This window comes from Psammomys obesus, unplaced genomic scaffold (assembly GCF_907164565.1).
Source record: "Psammomys obesus unplaced genomic scaffold, mPsaObe1.curated_primary_1811, whole genome shotgun sequence".
In the NCBI taxonomy this organism is placed as follows: Eukaryota; Metazoa; Chordata; class Mammalia; order Rodentia; family Muridae; genus Psammomys; species Psammomys obesus.
This window is the reverse complement of record NW_026586463.1, coordinates 6,172,216-6,197,469: the sequence shown is the minus strand read 5'-3', so window position 1 is coordinate 6,197,469 and position 25,254 is coordinate 6,172,216. Positions and strand designations below refer to the sequence as shown.

Genomic DNA, 25,254 nt, shown 5'->3' with positions numbered 1-25,254 from the left:
ACAATGGAAGCAAGACAGCTTCTTTGTGTATGTGTCAGTCTTCCAGCTATAAAACAGGCATGAGATCTGCTCTAATCCACCTTAAAAAGTAAGTCATATTGAACTGATGTTTTATTTGTTTGATTTTAGAGACAAAGTCTCAGTATGTCACCCAGGTTGGCTGTGAACTGATCATGCCACCTCAGCCTCCCAAGAGCTAAGATGACAGGCATGTGCTGCCTGTAGTCTGGCACTACAGGTGTTTTATAAACTGTTGTTGTTATGGTCATGACACACGACAAGCAGTCTTTGGATAAGCTCAAAATGTTTCCAGAAAATCATGTAATTATAAAGATCAGTATTGTAGCTTTTGTCAGCTTCTCATCCAGCAAGTATTTTTTTAGTCTTTATTTGATCCAAGGCACAATCCTTTCTGCTATGGAAATACATTTGTCACAAGGCCTGGAGGAGGTGACGACCAAGTGTAGCCATAAGAAAAAAACAACAACAACAACAACAAAAAAAAAAAAAAAACAAAAAAAAAAACTTGAAACAAGCCACACCTAACTGCCAAATGGGAGGTGAGGAAACGCAGGGGATATATGCACAGACTTCATCATCCTGCCTTCTGGGCTTGAATCCTGCTTCTGCCGCTGATTAGTTGTGTGACACTGGGCAAGTTATTTAACTTCTTTATGCCTCCATTTCCACATCTGTAAAATGAAAATGATAACTATAATCATTAACAGCCGCCTGTAATTATAAACCTCACAGGTTTTCTGTAAACATCTTAATACAGCTATAATTTTAGAACAGTGCCTATACATACATACAATACAGTTAAGGTCACAGGAATCCAGATATAGGTTTGAAGTTCAAAGGAACCATACCCCAGACTTTTAATGGATTAGAAGCCACCTTCTATGTCAAATTCCTCCTGGCCAAAGCCTTGCTTCGGAGATGTCCACAGATCTCCCATCTCTCCATCTCTATAGACTGACATTTACATTTTTCTTTAAAGTTGTGCTGCCTTTTGATTTGAGAGAAAAGCAAACCCTTTAAAGACAGATCTAAACCTACCATCACTAGAACTGTAATGTTTCTGTCAATGAGAAACTAGACCGCTCTTTGTGATAACTGAGGCATCCCATCATGTTCTCATGAAATTCTGGGGCTCTGCCTGGACAAAGAAGAGCCTGGCACAGAGAGAGTATGAGGAGCTGGTTAATATGCAGCTGGACCTGCCCCAGGGGCAGGAAAGAAATGGTTCCGTTGCACTGTCCAGCCCCCGGTACCCACACCTTCACGGGTGACTAGATTCTAAGTGTAGAGGATTCTGGATAGCTCACAGGGTGCTAGTTCCTCTGGTTCTGCTGTGGTATTGGTGACTCCTTCAGGACTCCCCATGCTCCTCTGCTCTCTGCTCTCTCCTGAACTCTACATTGAAAAAAAAGGCTGAAATAGCTAAGGAATAAGACCAAAATGGGTCCTAAAAGATCTGTCATCTAGCTCCCTGCACGACTTATCTATATTATCTGAGGTTCAAAGACAAGAGAGATCTGTGTTTTGATTTCTTCTTCTAGCCCTTTCTTCTCGACGAGTATTTGTTCTTAATCATAAACACAATCTAGGCTGTGCTTTGGGCCAAGCAGAAATGGAGCAGTAGCCTCGAAACACCAAGGTCAAGATCAGAATGCCCATGAGGAACAGAGAAGCTGACTAAGCGCAGCCTGTGCCTCAGCTCCTGGTTAGGAAGTTTTACATTAGAAACATTCTCTGCTCTGACCATAGCCTGCTGAAGTTGAATGTCCCCCAAGAACCCACTTGCTTCAGTCACAATTGTGCTGCTGCTAGGAGCTAAGGCTTAGTAAAAAGAAGTTAGGTCATTGAAGTCATGCCTTTAAAGATCTTAGCATGCCCACCTCCATTTTTGTTTCCAAGCCCAAGTATGAGGTAAACAGTTTTCCTCGACCACCCACTTCCACTGTAATATGCTGTGCTTTCACGGGCACAAGGCAATGGACCAAGTCATAGTGTACCAAAACTGTGAAGTAAAATAAACCTTTCCTCTTTTTCAATTGGCTTAGCTCTGATATTTTGTCATAGTCATGAAAGGTTGAATAGCAATGTATCTCAAGAACACATGCTAAATAGTAGTTACTACACGTCATCTATGAGGACATGCCTTTCACAGGAGGCAGGATTGAGTCCTGAGGAAGGCTGGCTCCCAGACTTTTTTCTGTGCCCTACCTTCTTTCTCTGCTCAACAGACTCATCCACTCGTGGTTGCCAGTTCCAACTATTTGATGATGGCTCAACTTTTCAGCCCCAAACCTCACCCTGGAGCTCTAGAAGCCAATATCTATTGTTCTTTGGGGTGTCTTGGCTTGGAAGTCCCATAAACTCTCCAAGGGTCCCATTGAGTCTGTTACCTCGGTGATCTCTCACATCTCCCCACCGCCCTCTGCTGGCCGGAGCACCAAATCGCTCTGAGATTCCTGCTGCCAATTTTGCTCACTTCCAAATCTCTCTGCTTCCAGGGGTTCTCAAAGAAGAAGCCTGACACCTGATACATTGTATCTGGTGTTCCCTTCAACACCATCTCATCCTAAAGGGTGACGCCCTCACTGCTTTATATGACATAAGTGCTGTGACCTGGTCTCTGCCTACACCTCCTGTCTCCCTTTACCCTCCATCTCTTCAACACAGACAGTTCACAGCGCTCAGAGCTTATTGTCACTCCTTGGTGTCCATATTTTCATCCACTCCAGCCCCTGTGTACCCTGCTTACTCTTCGCCTAAGACATGGTTGAACCTAAAGAGTTCTTTTCCTTGTTCCTCAGCTCCTAGCAACACACCACTTGTGCCAGAAGTCCTCAGAACTACCCAGAGCCTGCATTGTCCTCCGGCAGTGCACCTGCAAAGCCTCTCGGTTGAAGAGCCACTGGTTTCTGTAATTGCCATTTCTTCGGGGTTTGGTTTTTAAACAGTCTTAGGTAGCCGGAGCTGGCTTCAAACTCAGTATGCCACAGAAGCTAACCTTGAACAGTTCACCCTGCTGCCTCCACTTCCTGAGGGTCAAGATTAGAGATGTGAACCACCAACCCTTTCTTGTAACTGTCATTTCATTCCTGGAGAGAAAGAATTAAAGTAAGGAATGCTAAAGCAGACAGAAGTAACCAACAGGAAGACTGTGGGTAGAACACAGAGCCCTCTCCTTTCTTGGTTGCCCCCTTACCTACCCACTACACTAAATCAGGAAAACCAGTCATTGCATCCGAGCTCAGACATCACATGTCGATAAACAGATTTGGGACTCTTTTAAAATGGTGGCCCTTCTGTGCCAGGCAATTGCCAGAAGGTCCTGAGATTGCAGTCTCTGCTTGCTTTTTATTATAGAACAGCACCTTCCCCAAGCCCATGTCATCATGGGGGTGACTAGAAAGAAAATTACGTTCTCCCATAGGAGCAGTTTTTTACAATTAAAGGCTGTACGCTTGACAAAGGCCTTGACTTCATGTAATTAGTAGACATAAACAAAAATATTTCACAAAAGCAAGGATTCGAGTAACTCTAAATTTCTATTATTCTCTCAAATAATAAAACCCACCAAGCATTATAAAGGAGAGGGTACCTGAGGTAAACACACACTGATTACTGATTGCCTATAATGTGCCATCAAAGTCCATTAAAATATAGTCACTGTGCTATAAATTAGAATCGGAGGCTAACTTTAATGCGGTCATTACACAGTTAATTAACTATGGAGAAGCAGTGAAGGTGTCATGGTTAAGGCATGGTGCTGGGGAATGGAAAACCCAACCCCAGGCCTGCCCTTGCCCAATGAACTCTGTGAGGGCAGGGGCTGGGCCAGGTGAAGGTTGGACAGGGCCTGCACAGGGCATGGCTCAAAGGCATTCTTAGCATGAACACACCAGCTTTGAGTTGGCACTTTGGGCAAGTAAATCTCTTTGAGCCTGTGGATCTACGTTTGCAAAGCAAACAAACCAAATGTATAGCATCTTCTAACTCTGGAATTCTAAAACTGCCAACTTAGAAATCAGGACTTTCTAAGCAGGGTTGACTGCCAGCTTGGTGGACTGCAGTGAACAAAGCTGCCAGTATTCAATTCAGAGCTTCATATAGTCCCTGCTTAGAGCAGAGGCTTGACCACGTGAGTGGATTTGGCTATTGAGATTCAGAAAACTTGATAAACAGGGGCTTGTAGATGACCTGTATATAGTGTGTGTGTGAGCATGTGTGTATGAGTGTGTGTGTGTGTGTGTGTGTGTGTGTACATATCATAAGCACGTGTCTATATTGAGACTTGTTTCCCTGATCGTTTCATGGGTCCCAGGCACCCACCATGCTGTGAGGAGCCCAAGCGCCATGGAGAAGCCAACATGGCAGAAAACCAAGACATTCTGACAGACAACCTAGGTGAGCTGCCAGCCTCCCCAGAGCACCAACCACTAGTCATGTGACTGGGGAGCTGGGTCAGTGCAGCTCAGTGGATCCCGCAGCTGGCAGCAGTGCCCGCTGCATTTGTACAGTAGAAGCTCCCTGCTGAGTGTAGTCAGCCTGCAAAGCCATGGGATACAATAAAAACGGCTGTTTCAAGGCAGTAAGTTTGTGGGGCAGGATTCAACATAAGAACAGCTAACCACATAAGGACATGAAGAGTTTAGGGAAATGAAACTATCTAAGAAGTACTAGATGATGATGATGATGATGATGATGATGATGATGATGATGATGATAATGATGATGATGGTGTGTGTGTGTGTGTGTGTGTGTGTGTGTGTATGTGTACCAATACTGTGCATGTAAACTTTCCTAACTGAAAAACATTCAAAACATTCCAACGATGTTTAAAAAAAAAAGATTGAAAATACTGGCAGAGTGCTCAGTAAATATTTACCATAGATAAAGATGTTTCCTCTTCCTGAAATAAATGTCTTTCCTCTCTACCTTCTCTTGAATAGGTAAGGCTGTTCAAATGTACAATCGAATAAAGGTCATCAGGAAATGATGCATGCTGTTCAGTCATCCTACCCAACACTCCACTGACAGCTCTCAGAGCAGTGCCTCACTCCTGATAACCTATAAAAAGTCACCAGAGCAGAAGCTAAACGAGGTATGTAGTGAGCCAGAACTTTAGTACTTTAATACACACACACACTATACAGATACAGTGTGTGTGTGTGTGTGTGTGTGTGTGTGTGTGTGTGTGTGTGTAATGTCCCATTGACATTCCAAACTAAGAGTAAGTGAACAAATATATATGAGACTGTGGGCTTCCTTGGGGTAAATTGTTCTTTCAGCTTGGCATAACAAAATTCCACCGGTGCAGTAGCTTATAAACAATAGATTTTTATTTCTCTCAGGTTTGAAAGCTGAAAAAAATTCAAGATCGAGGCACAGGAGGGTTTAGAATCTGATGACCCCATTTTCTGGTCTGTAGACACCACCTTTTTACTGTGTCTTCACATAGGAAAAAGGGGCAAGGTAGTTTCCAGGTGGTGAATGAAGCTCTTTTGTAAAGGCACAGCTATTGTTCCATTTGGGATGCCCTCAAGGGTTTATCTAATAAAAGCATGGTCCTCAGTATGGGGATGTTCAGAAACAGTGTAATCATAAAGAGATAAAAACCTAATGTTCATAGGTCACTGAGAACAATCGTCCTGGAAAGGGATTAACGTGGTTCTCACATACTGTGTTAGTTCTCAAGAGAGTGGGTTGTTATGAAAAGGCAAGACTAACCTACCTTGTTCTCCGGCGCCCTGCCTCCCCATGATCTTCCCTCTCTCACATCCTCTTACCATGACACCACATGCCACTCACCAGAAAATGGACTAATGTAATCATTCATCATATCCATGACCTGGTTACCCCCTGGTGATTATCCCCTCTGGAGCTGGGATTTGAAAGTATGAATTTTGACACAAACACTTAGAATTCAACAGGATGAGACCCCCAGCCTTCCTCTAAAAAAGGAGAAGTCACTGAAATGTGCCATAGTATTCTTGACCAAGGTTCAGTGGCAAAGACAGTTGAGTATGACTATTGAAAGAAAAGAGTGTGAGGAATACAAAAAAACCTGAACCAAGGCAGTGGAAAGATTAAAGACGCTCGGGTTTGAAGAAACAAAAGGTGAATTTATCAACAAATGAAATCCTATAGAATCAGTCTACTCAAACTTGATGTGAGACGTTTCTGGCCAACATAGGATAAGGGGTAGAGGAGGAGCCTACTAGGTTGAAGAGACAACCTAGTAGGGTGACTATACAGGCTTTAAGCATGCAGCCTCCCTCTGATATTGGCACGTTGACATCTCAGGAATGATGATGGGTCAAAGGATATGGAATTCTCCAGTCTATTGAGTTTGTGGCTTGTTGCACTAGCAGATGCAATCAGGCAGGGACAGTCCTGTAGTCTCTTACCGCCCAGGACACCCTTCATTGGCTCTAGCAGCAAGTGATAGCCTTCCAACAGGTTGTCACAGAAGGGCTGAGCCTGGAAGTGAGACACTCTGATGGGCACAACGGCTCAGGCCATCTAATCAGAATCCTGAAGAAATGTGGTTTTATTTCAGATTTCTAACTTTGTAAAGTAGGTTGGTGTCTATTTTGGGCTACCTGGTGCTAGGTACTTTTCAAGATCTTTTAGTGTGCTTTTCATTTAAATCTCACGTGTAATACTGTGACAGGAACTTCACAGAAAAAGGTTGAGCCTAAGGAAGTAATATTTTCCAGTGGACCAACTTATAACTAATGGAGACACCATTTAGACCCAGTAATGCTCTGAACTACATTTTCTCACCCCCTGCTCTTCACACAGGTTGTTGCTGTGTTCTGCTGTATTTTAGAGGGTCTAACATGGGCAGAACCACAAAAGAAATGGAGGGGAAAGCCCATCTCTTAATGTTCTGCAGCTGCTATCTCAGAGCCTACATTCTCTGTATCCTCCATTGTGACATACCTGTTAAATAATCTTAAATTATTAAAAAAAAAAAAAAAAAAAAAAAAACAGGCTGTCAGCATACCCAACCAAGCCTGGCACTTCACTAAAACTTCCCTTACACTGGAGTTGAAATCAGTGTGTCTGCTATGTGGTCCTGCTGTGTAGACGAGGCTCAGAACACCAGCTCTCCAGTTTCTCCAGAGCTGGTGCATTTTGCCTAGTGCCCCAAAACCCAGCTCTCTTTCTGCTCTGGGCTTTGTGCATGTATTGTTATTATCAATTAGCAGCAGTATTTGCTATTGATATAGCACTTCATAATTTATAAGCTCTTTCCTCTGGGTGTTTGTGCATGGCTGGTCTTTACAGCTGCAGATCCGTTTGCTCTGAAATCACCTTCCCAGCATTATTCCTGTGGGCTAAGTGATTTGCTTGTGGCGATTGCAGAGGAGCATGCAAGATGAGCAACACAGAAAGGAAGAACAACGTAACAGGCTCACTATATATGGGGCATCCAGCAAGAGGCTTAGAGAAAAGGGCAACTTACTTTAGTTGCTTCTATTTACGATCATAAAAGTGTAGTTATTAATGATGCTGTTTTACATTTTATAGCTCTTGTTCAGCAGAAGAGCTCCCTGGGGGAAAGGGGTTGCAAACTCCATGCTCATGGCTTTACCTTGTTCACATAAATGTTACACTTTCCTTTCAGGGATTTTCCTGCTAATAACAGCAGAAGCAATGACGGTGGCAAGAGTCAAAACTTAAAGGTAAGGTGCAGGCATGGTAACTTTCTCTCAGCTACTCTCTGTGTTAAGAAGGGATGCTCTTTGCCCCTAGGATCTAGTCTCTCTCACAGAAGAAGAGGGTGGTCGTTCAGCATGTATCTTGCAAAGGCGGATGCCTGCCTTATTTGCACCATAGGGACAATTAGAGCAACAAGGAAAGGCTGGAAGGAGTTACAGCTAGAAGCCTTAAGATTTGGTCCTTGTTCATACAGTGAAATATAGATTTTAATTTCCTGAAGAGAATAAAACCATAATGCAAAGACTGTGAAACACAACAGAAGCAGAAAAGAAGGTCAAAAGTGGGAAACCTGGAGATGAGTAGGTTGAAATAGAAAAATGCAGATGTGTGCCATGTAAGAGAGAAGTGAGGTTAATAGCCATATTAACAGCCCTGAACAAGCATCAAACTTCAGGATCCTCCACTTCCTAGCCCCAGAAGTGCAAGTAGATTTCAGAGAATAGGCAGCCTTTAGGGCCTGCTTTCTACTTGCTATTTAACCCAGATCTCTGTAGTCCCAGAGCCCATTTCTTGAAGATCATGATCATTCTCTTGAATTAGAAAAATTTCAATTACCTGGAAATTCTACAGGCTGTGTTTGGTCCTCACTTTTGCTAGCTTGGGTGGAGAATCAAAGAAACATTTATTTTTTTCCACTTCACCATTAAGAAGGATTAATGGCTCAGATTCCACGCATATGGTGTTTGGGAGACACTTTATTTCTTTTTTAGTTTTTGTTTGTTTGGGGATTGTGGGGGGGTTGTTTGTTTGTTTGTTTGTTTGGTAGAGACAGGGTCTCATGTATCTCAGGCTGACTTCAAAGACACATGTAGCCAAGGATGACTTTAAACTTCTGATCACCCTGCCTCACTTCCCAGGTTACAGCTCAGGTTACAGCTCTGTGTCACCATTCCTGGTTTCATACAATGCTTGGAGCTGAACCCGGGGCTTTGCCTTCATAGCACATATCATATTCCATATGCTAAATTCTTAACAACATTATTCATCTAATTATCTTAACGATCGTAAGAGGCGAATGTGATTGGTCTAGAGATCAGGGAATCTATACAGGTAAAGAAAATATGGCACCCAGATGTTAAGCAGTCTGTCTGAGGCCACACTGCTTATATGTAATACAGCCAAGATTCAGACTCAAGAAGTCTGGCTCCTGTCTGTGTTTTCACCCCTGAACTGGGCTGTATCTCTTGTGGGTGATAAATTATGCTTGGGACGCCAGGGAAATGTTATCAAAGCAAAGTGCAATTTAAAACATATGGTGCAAGCAGCAAGCAGAAGGAGCTGACCCCAGGATGGAGTGGAAAGAAAGAGGAGATGGTGGTCGAAAGGCAGAAAGTCTCATTTAGATGAGAGGAACCATTCTGGTTTTTGTTCTTTCTTGCAGTCTGTTGGGTTGTGAACTCAGTTAGTTGATATACTTTATTTTACATTTCAAAAGTACTAAGGGAACATCAAACATGCCCCAACCATAGAAGACAGATAAGTAAAATTATGGAGGTGTTAACTAACATAAAAATTTCCCTGCTGTTTTCATAATCATGAAATCAATTTTTATCCTATAGGAAAATATAACTCTACAGCTATGAATGTAGTCCAGTGGTGGAGAACTTGCCTAGCATGGACAAGACCCTGAGTCTACTCCACAGCATAGAACACTGCCTAGCAAGAGTCATATAACAAAAAGGGCTGGAGAGATGGCTTAGTGGTTAAGAAAATGTACTGTTCTTCCAAGGACTCAAGGTCAATTCCAAAACACACACAGACACACAATAAATAAATAGATAAATAGATAAATAAATAAATAAGAAAAATAAAAGAATCAGATAGCAAGTCTTAGTAAATGATTAAGAGAGAGATGAGCAGCGTAGGAGAAGGTCAGAGCAGCAGCCTACAGCCAGCGCAGGCCGTGTCAGAGGCAAGAGAAAGTTGAGAGGGAGAGAGGCTTCAGAGATACTTATAAAACAAGAGCTTGGGGGCACAATTACAAGCTCACAGCATTTTCGACATGAGGCATGTGTCCTTTATGTTTTTCTTCCTCTTGAGTCTTTATCAGATAAAATGTCAATTACTTGAAAGCCACAAAGAAGACTGCGTGCCATTCTGCACAAGTACACCTGAGTTTTGTCTGAGTTAATGAAGATGCTCAAACAGGTCAGTGTAGCCTGCCAGTCCATACCTAGCAATTCCTAAGTGATTCAATATTCAGAATTCTGCCCTCCTGTTTCCTAACAATACTATAGTCCACCCTTGCTTCCTTCCGTTAGGACCTGGGTATGGTGGTGAGGCTCTGAAAACTAACTTGCTAACAAGCCAAGAATGCAATGAGCCACCTTCAATGAGGAGAACAGCACCTGGAATCCTAAAACAATACTGAAGGCAGGAAGATGGATGCTAACCCTCGGATTCCAGTATCTTTGTTATGGGAAGGACCAGGCTCCAGGAGGACTTCCAAGAAGGAACCAGTGAGGAGCCAGTCAAAGCCATTCAATACACTATGAAGATCTCACCCAAGGCATGGCACGGGGCTGCAGGTGGCAACAAATGAAATATGTGACTGTGACTTCCCAAGATGATCAGAGTATGGGAGCCTTGATGAGAAGAAAGCTAGAATGTGCCTGCTTAAATCTCCTTCCATCACTCACGTGACTTATGTCTGAGCTCTGACATCATGGCACAAGACAATAACCTGAAAGGTAAAAATCACATATACTGTTTTCCTTGGGATTTTGTCAAAATCTCATGAGCTGACGTATACCTTAAGACAAGATTCAAATTTGCTGCGGTTTTCAATATGGTGCCAAAATAAGCCAAGAACAGAGCAAGAATGGTGTTGAGTGTTTCTGCATTAGGACAAATGAGAAAGAAAGCCACTTTAGAACACGTTAAGGTTAGACTTCTTTCGTAAAGAAAGCTGCCTAGAAGGTTATATGTGTGCGTTTGTGTGTGTGTGTGTATCTGTATACACATCCATAACAGAAAATATACAAAGATAAAGCTACTCAGATACCTGCTACACAGCAAAGAGACAGATGATGTTACAGAAAAACGGAAGAGTGAAGCAGGTGACAAAGGGGTTGTCACACACAGACGAAGGCATCCTGCGTGCAAATCCAGCGCAAAGGTATTGTGACGTTCACTGAGGAACAGAGGGAAGAAATCAGGTCAGGGAAAGGGCACAATGTGTACATCCTAGACCATTTAATCGTACAGCTGTACTCTTGAATTAGTTCTGTTTCCTGTGTGCACCTGCACACATGCATGCTGATGAGTGTCATCTCAGGCACCACCCACCTTTATTTTCTGATACAGGGTCTCTCACTAGCCTTGAGCTTGCCCAGTAAGCTAGGACGGCCAATAAGTCATGAAATCTATGCCTCTCTGCCTCACCAGTGCTGATTGCAGGCAACATCAACAGGCCGGGGGATTTTTGTTATTGTTTTGTTTTGTTTCAATGTGAGTTATGGGGATCAAACTCAGTCCTTAATGCTTGCAAGGCAAGTAGTTTACCAACTGAGCCATCTCTCTAACAGAACTTTTAGTTTTAAATTACGGATCTTTGGTTCCTTTGTGATAGGAGCTGAAGAAAAATTAAACTTAGTCTTTTTTTTGTCACGATAGCAAAACACCTAATGCTGGGAAATGCTTTTTGTTGTTTGTTTGTTTTTTCTTTTAGTTATTTTGGCTTATGATTCTGATGACTAGCAAGTCCAAACAGCATGGTGCCCATATCTGGTGGAGGCCCTATGTTTGTATTAACATGGGGAGTTATAGTAACATGGTTGGAAGACATTGGGGAAGAGAGGAAACAGACCGAGAAAAGACCATGGTTATATAATTATACATAATTATGTGCTCATATAATAACAATCCCATTCTCTTGGGAATCTACTCTAGCCCTTTAAAATCCTCCTTCTAGGCCTACCTCTTAACGGTTGTGTTGGATAGTTTTATGTCGCCCTGACACAAGCTAGAGTTATCTCAAAGGAGGAAACCTCCATTGAGAAAATGCCTCTATAATATGTGGATGTAGGCCATTTTCTTAATTAGTGATTGATGAGGAAGGGCCCTTTGTAGGGGCCATTGTAGGGGTGTTTCCCCAGGGCTAGTGGTCCTGGATTCTATAACAACACAGGCTGAGCAAAGCCGTGGGGGCAGGCCAGTAATCAGAACCCCTCCAAGGCCTCTGCATTAGCTCCTGCCTCTAGGATCCTGGCCTGCTTGAGTTCCCATCCTGACTTCCTTTAATGATGAACTGTGATGAGGAAGCACAAGCAGCAGGAACCCCTTCCTCCCCAACTTGCTTTGGTCATGGTGTTTCATCTCAGCCATAGCAACCCTAACTAAGACAAGGGTCTACCACCTTTTAACACCAATACCTTGTGTCCAGGCTTCTGGCACATGAGCCTTTGAGGAACAAACCTTTATCTAAACCACAGCAACAAGACTTCACGTGGCCCCTATGACCACACTGTTGTTTGCAGTAAATTGCTTAGACTACTGTGCCATGAGGATAATTGATCTTGATTAAGTAAAAAAAAAAAAAAACTTAATTAATTAATTAATTAAAAATTTAAAAAAATGAACAAACTCATTCCTCTAATTTGACTAAGAAAGGCTGATTTGCATGTTTACAAACATTAATACCTGGGTTAAATTTCCAGTCTTTCTCATCACCCAGTTTTTTCAGCATCTCAATTTATCCATGTGTGTTGGTCGCCTGTGGGGGGGGGGGGGGGACCTGTTTATGAAAAACAAAGTTTTTTGTCTTTCAGATCAGATTTCTCACCCATATTTTGTAGAGAGAAAACGGTCATTGGAATATAAGTTGGCGGAAAGAATAAGAAAAGTACTCAGGAAGCACCTTTTGCCCGCCTCTTCTTTTTTTCTGTGAGATCCTGTGGGTTCACAAAGACCGCTTGTCAGTCTGGATGTGAAGGAAGAAGGTACCTGCGTGTCAGCAAGCTGGACCAATGAAGGGAGAAGACACGCTCCACCCGAGTGGGTCCAGACGCTGGACAGAGGGTGCAGCTTGCACACACAGCACTCTCCTCTCCCTCTCTGGGTGTGTGTGTTGCCTCTGCAGGGTCGTCCTGTCTCAGGGATGGGGCTCCATGTGTTGATCCCTCCTGAGCAGCTAGCACAGGGAGGCAGCTTTTAACGCAGGAAGACACAAGAGGGACTAACAACTATTTCAGCCTTTCCTCAAGTGAACACTTTTTTTTTTCTCCGCTTCTACATTATCAAATGCTACGGTGCTTTAAACTTCTCCCATCATTAAGCCTTCTGAGTGAAATATTGAACTGATTAATGTGGCATTTTCCACTAAACTGTTTCAGGAAATGTTGCACCTTACCAGTGGGATGCTTTTGAATAATGTAATCTCCTTAGTATAATTAAAACTAAGTTCTGAAGTTAGTACCTTTTCTCCCTCGAGGCACTCATCAAAATGTCAAGTGTTCCTTCTAGTAAAACTGCAATCCCATAATACAAACAAATATATTACCCACTGCTCCTCATGAGCAAGAGGCCCTTGTTGCCTTGCTTTCTCTTTTCTTTTTTTGTCACTTCATCTCTATCCTGAGCAAGAAGCATGAGACATATTGTCGCCAAAATAAGAAACATGGTCGCCAAAAACCATTTGAACCTTCACACCGACCAGTCCATGTTCTGCGCCAGTGCCCGTCTTGCATTTACTAATATGTCTTTTGACTGTCTTCAACAGATAAACTTTTTTGTAGTTATGTTGTTACGGACGCACAGAAAACAGTGTGGATATTTTAAGTCATTTGCCTTCTGAGGGCTTTCCTGTGGTTTAAAAGGGGAAACGAGGAGCCAGGGATGCAGCGCCCTCTTCTGGCAGGGAAGCGGTTAGAGCGTCTCACAGATCCACTGGCTTTTTTTTTCCTCTTTCCCCCACCCCCCATCTATCCGCTGAGTCCCACCCTCCCACCCACTTCCTCCATGCTCCCCTCCAGGGTACCAACCCACCCTGGCACAACATGTCACGTCAGGACTAAGAGCTCCTCTTTCACTGAGGCAAGACAAGACAGCCCTGCTAGTGAACCGGGACCCAGGGTGAGGTAACAAGGTCCAAGTCAGAGACAGCCCCTGCTCCAATTGTTAAGAGACCCACTTGAAGACAAAGCAGCCCATCAGCTTCATATGTATAGGGGGGCCAAGGACCAGTCCATGCATGTTCTTTGGTTGGTGGTTCAGTGTCTGTGAGCCCCCATAGGCCCAGGTTAATTGGTTATGTAGTTCTTCTTGTTGTATTTTTAGGGCAAGGGGGGGCGAGAGGGCTAGGAGTGAGAAGAGAAATTGGTGTTGGGACATCTCTGGGAAAAACTGGAGACCTGGGATGGAGGAGACTCCTAGGAAGACTTGGGGGTGACCCTAGCTGAGACTCCTAGCAGCGGGGGATAGTGAGGCTGAAGAGGCCACATCCTGTAGCCAGGCAGGACTTCCAGAGCAGGCAGGAGCACACCAACCTGCCCACAAAACCCTCGACCCCAAATTTATCCTGACTGTAGGATGTGCAAGCATAAAAGATGGAGCAGAGCTTGAGAGAACAGCCAACCAATGACTGGCCCAACTTGAGACCCACCCCATGGAAGAGAGCCAATCCCTGACACTACTAATGATACTTTGCTGTGCTTGCAGACAAGGTAACTGTCTTCTGAGAGGCTTCATCTAGCAGATAATAAAACAGATGCAGAGACCCACAGCCAAATATTAGGCGGAACTCAGGGAGTCGTGAGTTTTTGTTGTTGTTGTTTAAGCAGATTCTTAAGATAGGCTTGGTAGAGTGTGATAAAATGATAAAATGGGTAATCAACATTATTGTTAACATTTGCAACATTTCCCCTATGACCTCATAGGGCTGCTTCCAGAAGCCCTGCTCTTATAGCTGGAGAGGAGCAGGATGGAGTGTGGGTGGGTGAGGAGAAATGGTGTCAGAGCCTGCCCTCCTCAGGAACAAATATTGAGTGGGTGAGGCAAGTTCATTATGCAGGTTTAGGACACTTACTTCTGGCTCTCCGAGAACCTGGCATCTTCTCACAAATGATTTGCTTTTCCTAGAAAAGCCTAAGAAGTGTCAAAGGTTGGCAAAAAGCAGCCCATTATTTTCTTCCATTATAACTGTTCTTCATTTTGCTTCCTAGGGATTGTATAAGCTTCTCCCCTAGAGCTTACACCTGCCATGCAGGAGCCCATCCCTACAGATGATGACCCCGGCAGCCTCCATCTGGGAAGGAGGTTCGAGGAAGTGTCAGTAGAAAGTGCAGACACATTAGGAGGCAGAAGGAGCCCAGCAGGACTTTGAAGGAGAAATAGTACTGGAATGTGCTTCCTACCAAATAATGTTTTCATTCTCTGAAAAACACGCTTCTTTCCAGTCTGGAAGCCAGGCTGGCTGCCACTTCTCCCCGCCTGCCAACTAGTCATTAGCAAACAATGAGTGAGAGCACCGCGGCATAAAAGAAAGGGAGGGCTAGACACAGGGCAAAGCAGTGAAGCAATGGGGGTCAGTGAGGGCAGAGGACCCAAGTGCCAGGCTGCGTGTGGCTCTCATTCAGGCTGAAGGAAGAGGTGAGGCTAGGTGCAGCTGACAACTACAGCCGTGACTGTGCAGCTGAGCAGAGACACACCAAGGGAAATGTTTGCATCCGTGAGTGGGCTGGGGTAGGGCATCCTACACCCAGCCAATGCCTAGAGCAAATAATTCAAAAGAGTTGTCACCTGAACATCCAAGTCCAAGCTATTTGAATGAGAGATTCTTCACCATAATTTACATGAAATCAGCAGTATATCAGAGGGAACCATAGATTGTCTCATTATGCTCCAAGGGCAAAAATACACCAGGAGTTGGTCTGCCCTTGAGGCAGAGCTAGACCACAGATAACAGTCCAGGCAGCCAGAGTTCTTGCCGTCTGCTGACTTGGTGTCCACCCGCTCTGAGTGGTCTCTCCCTCTTCTTGCTTGTCCATGCTTTTTGCTTCCATCCCCAGATCCTGTTTAAAGTTCAAATAGCCCAACACGGTGGCTACATCCCCAGAGCTTAATTGTCCTCCATTCAAATAAACCATTAAATTGAATCAGCTATTCATTCTCATTCACAATTTCTGTAACAGCCTGTTTGCTTCCTCCGACTTAGGCTCATCTGTTTTCTAAGCAGGCATGTGTAGGGCCGTGGTGATCAGCAGTCACTCTGTTCATGGGACACCATCCTGAGAAGAGGGCTGTGGGTTAGGAAGCAGGGCACAGTCACTTTACTAATGACTCTGAATGACTTAAACATAGAGCAGAATTTTTTTTTTGAAATGGCAAAATAATATGCATGTTTTATTTTGGAAAAGAAAAAAGGGTTTGGTGGATTTTTTTTCCATTTCTGAAAACTTATAAAAGAAATGTGGATTCAGAAAAAGACACTAACTTGTAACCTATATAGGGCAGCAGACCTTAACCTGTGGGCCATGGCCCCTTTGGGGGTTGAACGACCTTTGCCCAGGGTTCACATAAAACCATTTGCATATCAGATACTCGCATGATGATTCCTAACAGTAGCAAAATCGCACTTATGAAGTAGCAAAGAACATAATTTTATGGTTGGGACCACGACAGCATGAGGAACTATATTAATGGTGTGCGGCATTAGGAAGTTTGAGGACCACTAACATGGAGGAACAGAAACTAACTTAGGAGCTGGAGGATGTGAGGACTGCTCCCACTTCCCCTAAAATGGCTGTGTGAACAAACTAGGCAGCCTCTCAGCCGTTTCCTCATCTATAGGTGTTGAATTACAGTAGCCATCCCTTACCAGGTCCAAGCGCTAGATCAACCGCTGTGCGTCTGGGGTGGTAAGTGGGGAATATGCAAGTTAGGCATCCCACAGCTAGTAATTACAGACTGCATTACTCTGGATGCAAGTAAGACAAAAAAAAAAAGTGCAGTTGTTCTAGTCACCATCAGCCCTCCTTGTGGGTCTTGGAGAGAACTGAGCTGCACGTTCTTCGAGTGAAACTCTGGCAGAGCTAGAGTATTGCACTTTTAGTGAATAATAGAACCAATGTTGAGAATGGTATGAGTAGATAAGACAGAGATACTCTCATGGCAAAGCGATTAGCAGGGCTGGGATGATGTTTGTATAAACCGAATCAAGGCTAAATACTCCCACCTAGGTGGCAGAGAGGTGGGGTGACCTCTGCCAGTCCGTATGGATGCTGCTGGCTTGCCACCTGGTGTCCCTTTCCTCTTCAGCCTTCATGCTTCCTGAAGCTGTGTGCTTATAGAGATGATATTCTCAGCAAGAGGACTGTCTTCTTGCAAATCTGTCCTCCCAAGTTTGCCATGAAGATCTAATAAGATAATGGATAGAAAACGGCTTTAAAAAAAAAAAGTGAAGTGCTAAACAAATGTAAGTTACCATAATTATTATGATTAACAATGTCATAAAGGGAAACCATTAAGTCAGTCACACAAATTGGCACATGTACTTAGCACCTAAAAGTAATCAAGTAGGGAGCCTAAAAGCAATTTGATAATCTTCGCCTTTCAAGTTCCTTCTCATTAAGCTTGTGTGGGTTTGAGCATCTATGAAATTGGAAGATATATTTGGTTCCCAGCTCCCTCGGCTTAGTGGAGGGATGCCTTCTCTGACTCTTCCTTATCCTGGATCTGTAGAAGGAAAAACGCATGTCCGCCCCTGGGATGCACACCATGGTACCCAACAGTTATTCCAGGGAAGTGTCAATCAGGGCAGGCTTCTGGCTTTATCCTTCCAGATTACTTGTAGCAGAACTGAGAATGTAAGTGTTGGAGAGGTGAGAGAAATAGAAAGACAGAAAGAGATAGGACAGAGGGGTACCCGGAACATGACATTTGGCTGCTTTCAGTGGATCATTTCTTCTCAACGTGGATTGAAGAAAAGTGTTGCTAAGAATTGGTGGGGAGCTGTAGCCCAATAATATATATGTACATACATTATATGTTATTATATATGCAGCATGTATTACACGTATAGTATATGCAGCATACAAGGCTTGCATTTAGATAGAATCAGCACTGAGAAGTCAAAGATAGCCAGTTATTGTTAGTCCCTTAGTCCTCCAAGCTGGACAGAGGACCTTCCTAGTCAATTCATGTGGGGAAAAGATAGAAACTGGAAAAAAAAAGTCTGCTTAAATGATTATGGTAAAGCAGTTTCTTTGACAACCCACAAAACTTCCATTGCATGAGATAAAAGGTGATGGAAAGAAGAGAGGCATAATTATTGAAAAAAATTAAGATGTCAGAGGCTTGGGGGAAGAAAAAAATGTCCACCTGTTCCTAAGAGTAGGAACATCTCCTGAGCCCTTTTCCTTTGTCTCCTTTGTTGGCATCTGGGATATGCTGATCCAAAGAGCTCTGTTCATCTGAGATTCCAAAAATGTTGCTGTATTCATCACTTCTCCCATCACCATGACAGAATGCCTGACATAAACAGCTTATGGAAGGAGAGGTTTATTTGGGGGGTCATGGTTCAGGGGATACAAGTCCATCAGAGTAAGGAAGACATGGGGGCTGACAGCTCCATCTGTGGCAGCTTGAGGTGAAACCATTCTGTCTCTGGGGACCAGGAAGCCGAGCCTTCCATCAGAATAGAGGTAGGCTCCGTCCTTGAGGCCCGCCCCCAGCAGCCTGCATCTGCCTGGTAGCCCCTCTATCTCAGGGGTTCCACAAAGCTCCCAAAACAGCATCGCCAACTAGGGACCAAATGTTCAAATGCACAAATCCGTGGGGAATGACAAGACGCCTTCTGTTCAGACTCACTATCTTCCTAGAAAAGGGCCATTTCAGACTTTATAGCCAAAAGTTATAACTCTTAGTAAAATAAACAGGAAGGACAAGAATGTAGAATAGCAATCTTAACAATTAGCTCATTAAAAAAAAAAAAACCTAAAACCTCACGTAAAAAATACACATTTCAATTTATGCCTTCAGATATTATTTTCCCTATGAATTCTCTCACAGAAACCAGGAAGAAGTGGTGATGCTTGGAGCTAGAAGAACTGAGAATAAGCTCTGCCTGTGTTTAGCCGAGTGACCTTGGGAAGAATGCCAGGCTTATGAGGTGGGTGCAAAGATGCATCCCCATCCCCGCAAGGAGTGCTCCGTGGAATGGGAACGTGCTCCGCAAAGAGCAGAAAGAGTGCAACGTCCCACACAAGTGATAAACCAATTTTCAAGATCATAAAATTGGGGAGGGGGTGCCTAATACTAGCCCATTCTAAGGTTTTCAAGCCTGTTAGGTAAAAAGGCCCAGCTATAATTCATACTGCTCTAACATGTAATAGACTGAATGGCTTATGAACCACAGAGAGTTGTTTCTCCCTCAAGGGTGGAAGTCTGAGGCTGCCCGGGTTGGGTTCTAATGAGGGTTTTTCTCCCCTAGATGTAAGCTGTCTTTCTAAGAAAGTCAGCCAGAAAGTTCTCTGAGACTTCCTTTTTCTTACCGCTTCTAATTCTGTTCCTGAGGGTGCTACCATCATGACACAGGTGCCTCATGAAAGCCCTGAATCCTAATATCATCATATTGAAGGCTATGATTTCAAAATATTAAGTTGGAGAGAACACGTGCAAGCCATAACAGAACTATTCTCCAAGTAAAACCACATACAGCAGAAACTGGAGCCGTTCTGTTATACCAAGAAATGCCAAAATTCAAGGACCACGTTATATTTACAACACCCTGGCATTCAGGAGGCAGAAGCAGACGAATCTCTGTGACCTACATAGAAAGTTTCAGGCCAGTCAAGGTTACGCAGTAAGAGCCTCTCTCAGAGTAATACCAGGATACTCAGACAAAACAAACAGGTCCCAGCCCCATAGCCCAACTCATAGCACTGAGAAATGAAAGAACAAAACCTTGCAGATTTGCTATGCACAAATATTAAAACTCACTGAAAGGGTTCAAGTTATATTTAAGAAAACTGAAGTCACAAAGCAAATTATAACCAGCTCTCCTACAAAAGCTATTTTATTTTTTTTAAATCTCTGTTAGCCAGCAGGATCAGGAGCTGTCTCTGACTCTGTTGCCTGCCTTTGGATACCTTTCCCCTAACTGGACAGTCTTGTCTATCCTCAATAGGAGAAGAATCTCTACTACACCTTGATATGCCAACGCAGGTTGATATCCATGGGAGGCCTCCCTTACTCTGAGAAGAAAGGGAGTGGGGCATAGGGGAGGGAAGGAGAGGTGAGAGGGAGGGACTGGGAGGAGAAGAGGGAGGGAAAGTTCCAATCTGGATGTAAAGTTAATGAACTAATTAATGAATGAAAAAAACTCTGTTAGCTTATACACAATTTGTACATAAGGGAAATATGCAGTAAAAAATGGAAGTCATGCTATCTTATTGTACACACATACACACACACACACACACACACACACACACACACACACACAAAGGGAGTTTGACAATCCGGTAAAAATAAAAGCAAAAGCCTGCAGCTAGCCTGCTGTATGGGTAGGGGCCCTTTCAGCTGTGGTAAAAATAAATAAGTAAACACAAGTGCCCACCTGGCTCTCAGCTTGTGGCAGCCGAATTGCTTCCTAGGCTCACCTTACTTGCAGCTGCACTAGCTCAGAGCTCTCCTTCCATCTGTGTTAGCACAGGGTCCCCAAGTCAGCATTTCCAAACCATTACTTTTGAGCCTTTTAAAATACCCCCTTTTATAGCGTCTGGACATGCAAAATGCCTAGGTTTTGCTAAGACTCTCAAAGGTACTGTTCGTCTGCCCAGGCTCCCATAATAAGTTGCATACCATGGACTAGGCAGCTTACAAAACAAGACAGAATTACTTTTTCACAGAGTTGCTGGAACCTGGAAGTCGAGGAAGGACAAGGCGTGGATAGGTTTGTCTTCCGGTGAAGCTGCTCGTCCTGGCTCCCAGAGAGCTACTTTCTGTGCCCTCCCGTGACCTTTCCTCCATGAGCATGTATGATGAGGTAGGAGAGCAAGCAGGGGTCTTTTCTTCTAAGAACAGCGGTGCTACCAGATTAAGAATTAAGGTCTCCCAAGTGGGCTCATGAAGACCTGCGAGCCTGTACAGGTCTGCACTGGGTCCTCTGCATATGTGCTAGGGTTGTGTAGCTCCATGTTCTTGTAGGATAACTAACAGTCAGAACGGAAAACTGCCTCTGACACTTTTGCCTGCCTTTGGGACCCTTTTCTCCCCTTCTGGATTGCCTTGTCCAGCCTTGATGTGAGAATATGGACCTGGTTATATTGTAGCTTGTGACGCTGTGCTTGGTTAATGTCCCTGGAAGCCCTGCTCTTTTCTGAGGGGAGATAAATAGGGAGGGGGTGTGTACAGAAGGGGAGGGAAAATGTGGTGGGGGGAGACTGGGGGAGGGGAGGAAGGGAAATCTGCAGACAGGATGTAATACATGAGAAGAATAAATAAAAAGAAAAAAAAGAATTAAGGTCCTTCCTCATGACATCATTTAACCGTATCGGCCTCTTTAAAGTCCTTTCTCCAAACTCAGTCTCATGAGGGGTTAGGGAATCAACAAGTGAATTGGAAGAGGCACACAAGTTAGTCTATAACAGGAACCAGCTCTTGTTAGCATTACTTAGCTTGAAAGTGGCCTGTCCCTCATCTTATTTTAACCATAGAGCTAAAAAGATTTTGAAATTCCTAATTTGTTAAATACATGGGAGGTATATACCCTAATACTTCTGGTGACAGAGGAAGCATAAGTCTTACAAACAGGAATGTGACGGGTAGATGGGTGGGTAGATAGATAGATAGATAGATAGATAGATAGATAGATAGAAAGATAGATAGTTATATAGATAGATATCGAAAGCCTGAATAGTTAGCCATTTGATTTCTAGCCATTTATAAAGAAAAACCAAATTTACCTCCAGGACATTTACCATAACAATGAAAATTTGGAAAACCAGCCCATGGTGGTACATGCCTGTAATCCCTAGCAGTTAAGAACACTAAAGCAGAGAAATGACACATTCAGGACCGGCCTAGGTTACATCACAAGACCCTCTATCTAAAGGCTCAGAGGGACAGCAGAGACACTAGAGAGATGGCTCAGCATGTAAAGCATGTATCATGAAAGCTGGAGAGCTAGGGCTCAGATCCTTAAGACCTAGATGGATTCGGCATCCTGCCTACAATCCCAGCAAACACAGGGCTGGAATAGGGGAATCTCCGAAGCAAGCCGGCTAGACAGATTAATAAAAGCAAACCCTGGATTCAGCCAAAGACCCTGTGTAATGGCTGGGCTTATGTCAACTTGACAAACAAACTAGAGCTATCTGAAAGGAGGGAAACAATTGAGGAAATGCCTCCATAAGATCCAGATGTAAGGCATTTTTAATTAGTGATTGATAGGGGAGGGTCCATCAGTCACTATGGGTAATTCCACTGTGGTGAGCCCATTATGGGTAGTGCCATCCCTAGGCTGGTAGTCCTGGGTTCTTCAAGAAAGCAAGCTGAGCAAGCCGGTTGGCAGAACCTCTCCATGGACTCTGCGTTAGCTCCTGTCTCCAGATTACTGCCCTGCCTGAGTTTCTGTCCTGACTTCCTTCAATGATGAACAGCAATATGAAAGCATAAGCCACCCCAACTTGCTTTTGGTCATAGTGTTTCATCACAGCAATATTAACCCTAAAAAAGAACCCTGCCACAATATATAAGGTCCAAAGTGGTTGAGGTAGACACCTAACATCAACCTCAGGCCTCCATAGGCCCATGCACACATGTTCCTGCATTTGCACACACAAAAACACACATGTGCATGCACCATACACATGAACCTAGAAGTAATGTTAGTCCTCACACTGAAATTCTGTAAAGCTATTTCTGTAATAACGCATAGCATTGAGCATGGAAACACAAATTCACTATGATAAACATGCAAAAGTAAATAAAACATGTAAAGGAGGCCCACTAAAAAACATTTTTACTAATATGTTACATTGTAAATTATGGATAGCAGACGCATTAAAAGGCAATGAAATAGTCAGTGTGTAAAAGCACTTGCCTAAAGACCTGAGTTTCATCCCTGGCATACATATAAAGAGGCTAGATTAATACACACACACACTCACATGAGACCCCAGGCAAAATAAAATTTAAAAACTATTTTTTAAAAGTTACTTCTAGCTGGGCATGGTGACGCACCTGTAACCTCAGCCCTGGGTGTGGGAAATGGGGAGATGTGAAGCAAAAAATCAGTTCAAGGTATTTGTCTGCTACAGGGCTGGTTTGAGACCAGCCTGGGCTATGTGATACACTATCTCAAACAAAACAAACAAACAAAAAAGTGCCTCTGTTCAGAAAGAGAAGGGAATGAGGGGGGAAGGAGGAAAAAGGACAAGAAAGAATAATATAAAGGGGGCTTTCTGCATGTGCAAAAATTCATAATGAAATGCTTATTGTGTACAATTAATAATATGCTAATGAGATTTTAAATTACTGCTGAGTGCTACCATTAAGGCTAATATTTGTTTTTGTTTCTCATTTTCCTTTTACTTCCCACAATGAACAAGCATCACATTTGTAAAAAGAATGCATGTCATTTGTGTTTAAACTGGAGGAGAAATTGGAGGCTTCAAGGTACATTAGACATTTTATCTAAAGCGACCTCATGCCTCCAGCATGCATCTCTTAGTATTTTCTCATGCTATAAACTCGCTGAAGAATCATCTCCATCATTCGGATGAAAAAGCAACAAAGAGATTATAACAACATTTAAAAAAAAATCTGTCTCCAGACAGATTCTCCACTAAGCAAGCAGCCCCATCCTGCCCTGCCTTACCTTACACCTCCCCCACACACACACCTAAAATCAAGAAATGAAAGTAGAGCCAGCACCACAGCTTGGCAGGACCACTTTCCCAACAGAGTGTGTTCTGTGACCCCAGCAATTGAGGCACACCCCTAGAACTGTTCTGCAAGGTGATTTCATAAACCAACAACACCCTTGTCAAGCCAAGATAGCTTTTCCTTGGGAGCTCTGAACAGTTCCTTCCGAGTAGTCCCAGTCTCTGAGGCAAATATGTATCCAGGCACCGTGTGGAACCTATTTGCCAGTGAGAATAGCAATACCCAGGTACACACTATGTGTGTATGTGTGTGTGTGTGTGTTTTTTTTCTGTGAATGTTTTCCCAGTAAACAAGAATGAAGCCATCAAAAGAAAAGAACGCTAATTTTAAATCAATTAAATTCGAACAGGAATGCGTCCTTTGGGTATCGTTGCCTTTTGGTTAGCACACTAATTTTGTAGAGTTGCGTTATTTATGAGCAAATTGTTTTTGAAGCAAGTATTTGTGGCATTGAGAGGTGATGCCCAGCTGGTCTCTCCTGTGGCTCCCTTCTAGGCCATGAATTCCTGAGGATGTAGTGTAATGGGGCTGTTACCACTCCAGCCTTGTTCCAGTCCACCTATTTGGAGATTCGAACACTGCATTAGAAGCAACGCCATACATAATGTTTACTGACAGGAAAGCATATGCCCAGAAAACTAAGAAACATATGGTTCTCTTCCGGCTCACCTAAGGACCACTCCACAGAAAGACATGCGCTAAGGTCAGGTGTTCTGTCTGGGCTTGGGAAGTGGACTCCGAACTCAGACACACTTGGCCAACTTTGCTTAAAAGCTGCCTCTGGCCATCTCTGTGTCACATGGGTAAAGAGGGCCTGAGCTTGAAGCCCTGTTTAACTCAGACAAATCAAAGGGACGATTTGTCTAGTTTGGATATTGGCTTTACTCACAAGGAAATTCTCCCAGAGATGATGACTATCATCCAGCAGCTTAAACAAGCAGATCAAAATAGTACAAGGATCCTTGCAAAAGGGCGGCTCCCCTGCCACACCTCACTTCGAATCAGTTCAGATTTGCTGCCGCTGTCAGGGATAAGTTATTGGATGAAAAGCAATTTGGATATTGTCTTCCTCCACGGGGCTCTGCAGCCACAGAGAGTGATGAAAAGCAGGAGTTCAGGGGGCAGAGTCTGACAAGTCCTTTCTCAGAACAATACAAATGATCAGGCTTTTTCCTGGGCAAACAGCAGGCCACAGGAGCAATGGTCCTGTCTCTAGGGGAGAGGGTGGGCATAAACACTGAGTGAGTTCATGACGTTGTGGGATGACTAATGGAAGGTAGCTGCGCACACTGTTTCCCCGTAAGGCTTTCTCGGTGTTTCCAGAGGCCGTGTTTTAGCATCATCCAGGAGCATCAAGGCAATACAGCTTCAGTCCTGGACAAATTGACCCAGTACGTGTTACCTAACACTTTAAACGTATCAGCACAACTGACCCTTCTCAAGTGCCCACATTCCAGGTGGGCAGGGCAAACACTCCTAACGTATTAAGAAAGGAAAAGAAAGAAGGAGAAAGACAGAGAGAGAGAGAGAGAGAGAGAAAGAAGGAAGGAAGGAAGGAAAGAAAGAAAGAAAGAAAGAAAGAAAGAAAGAAAGAAAGAAAGAAAGAAAGAAAGAAAGAAAGAA

General features: G+C 43.6%; 1 long non-coding RNA gene across 1 annotated transcript in view; it reads right to left on the bottom strand.

Moving 5' to 3' along the window:
- Positions 1 to 517: 517 nt before the first annotated feature.
- The window catches only part of LOC129672462 (uncharacterized), a 37,476-nt gene continuing 12,739 nt past the window's right edge, over positions 518 to 25,254 (bottom strand). Inside the window, exon 3 of the long non-coding RNA XR_008719502.1 lies at positions 518 to 692. This is a non-coding gene — a long non-coding RNA (uncharacterized LOC129672462). The remainder of the gene's footprint in view (positions 693 to 25,254) is intronic.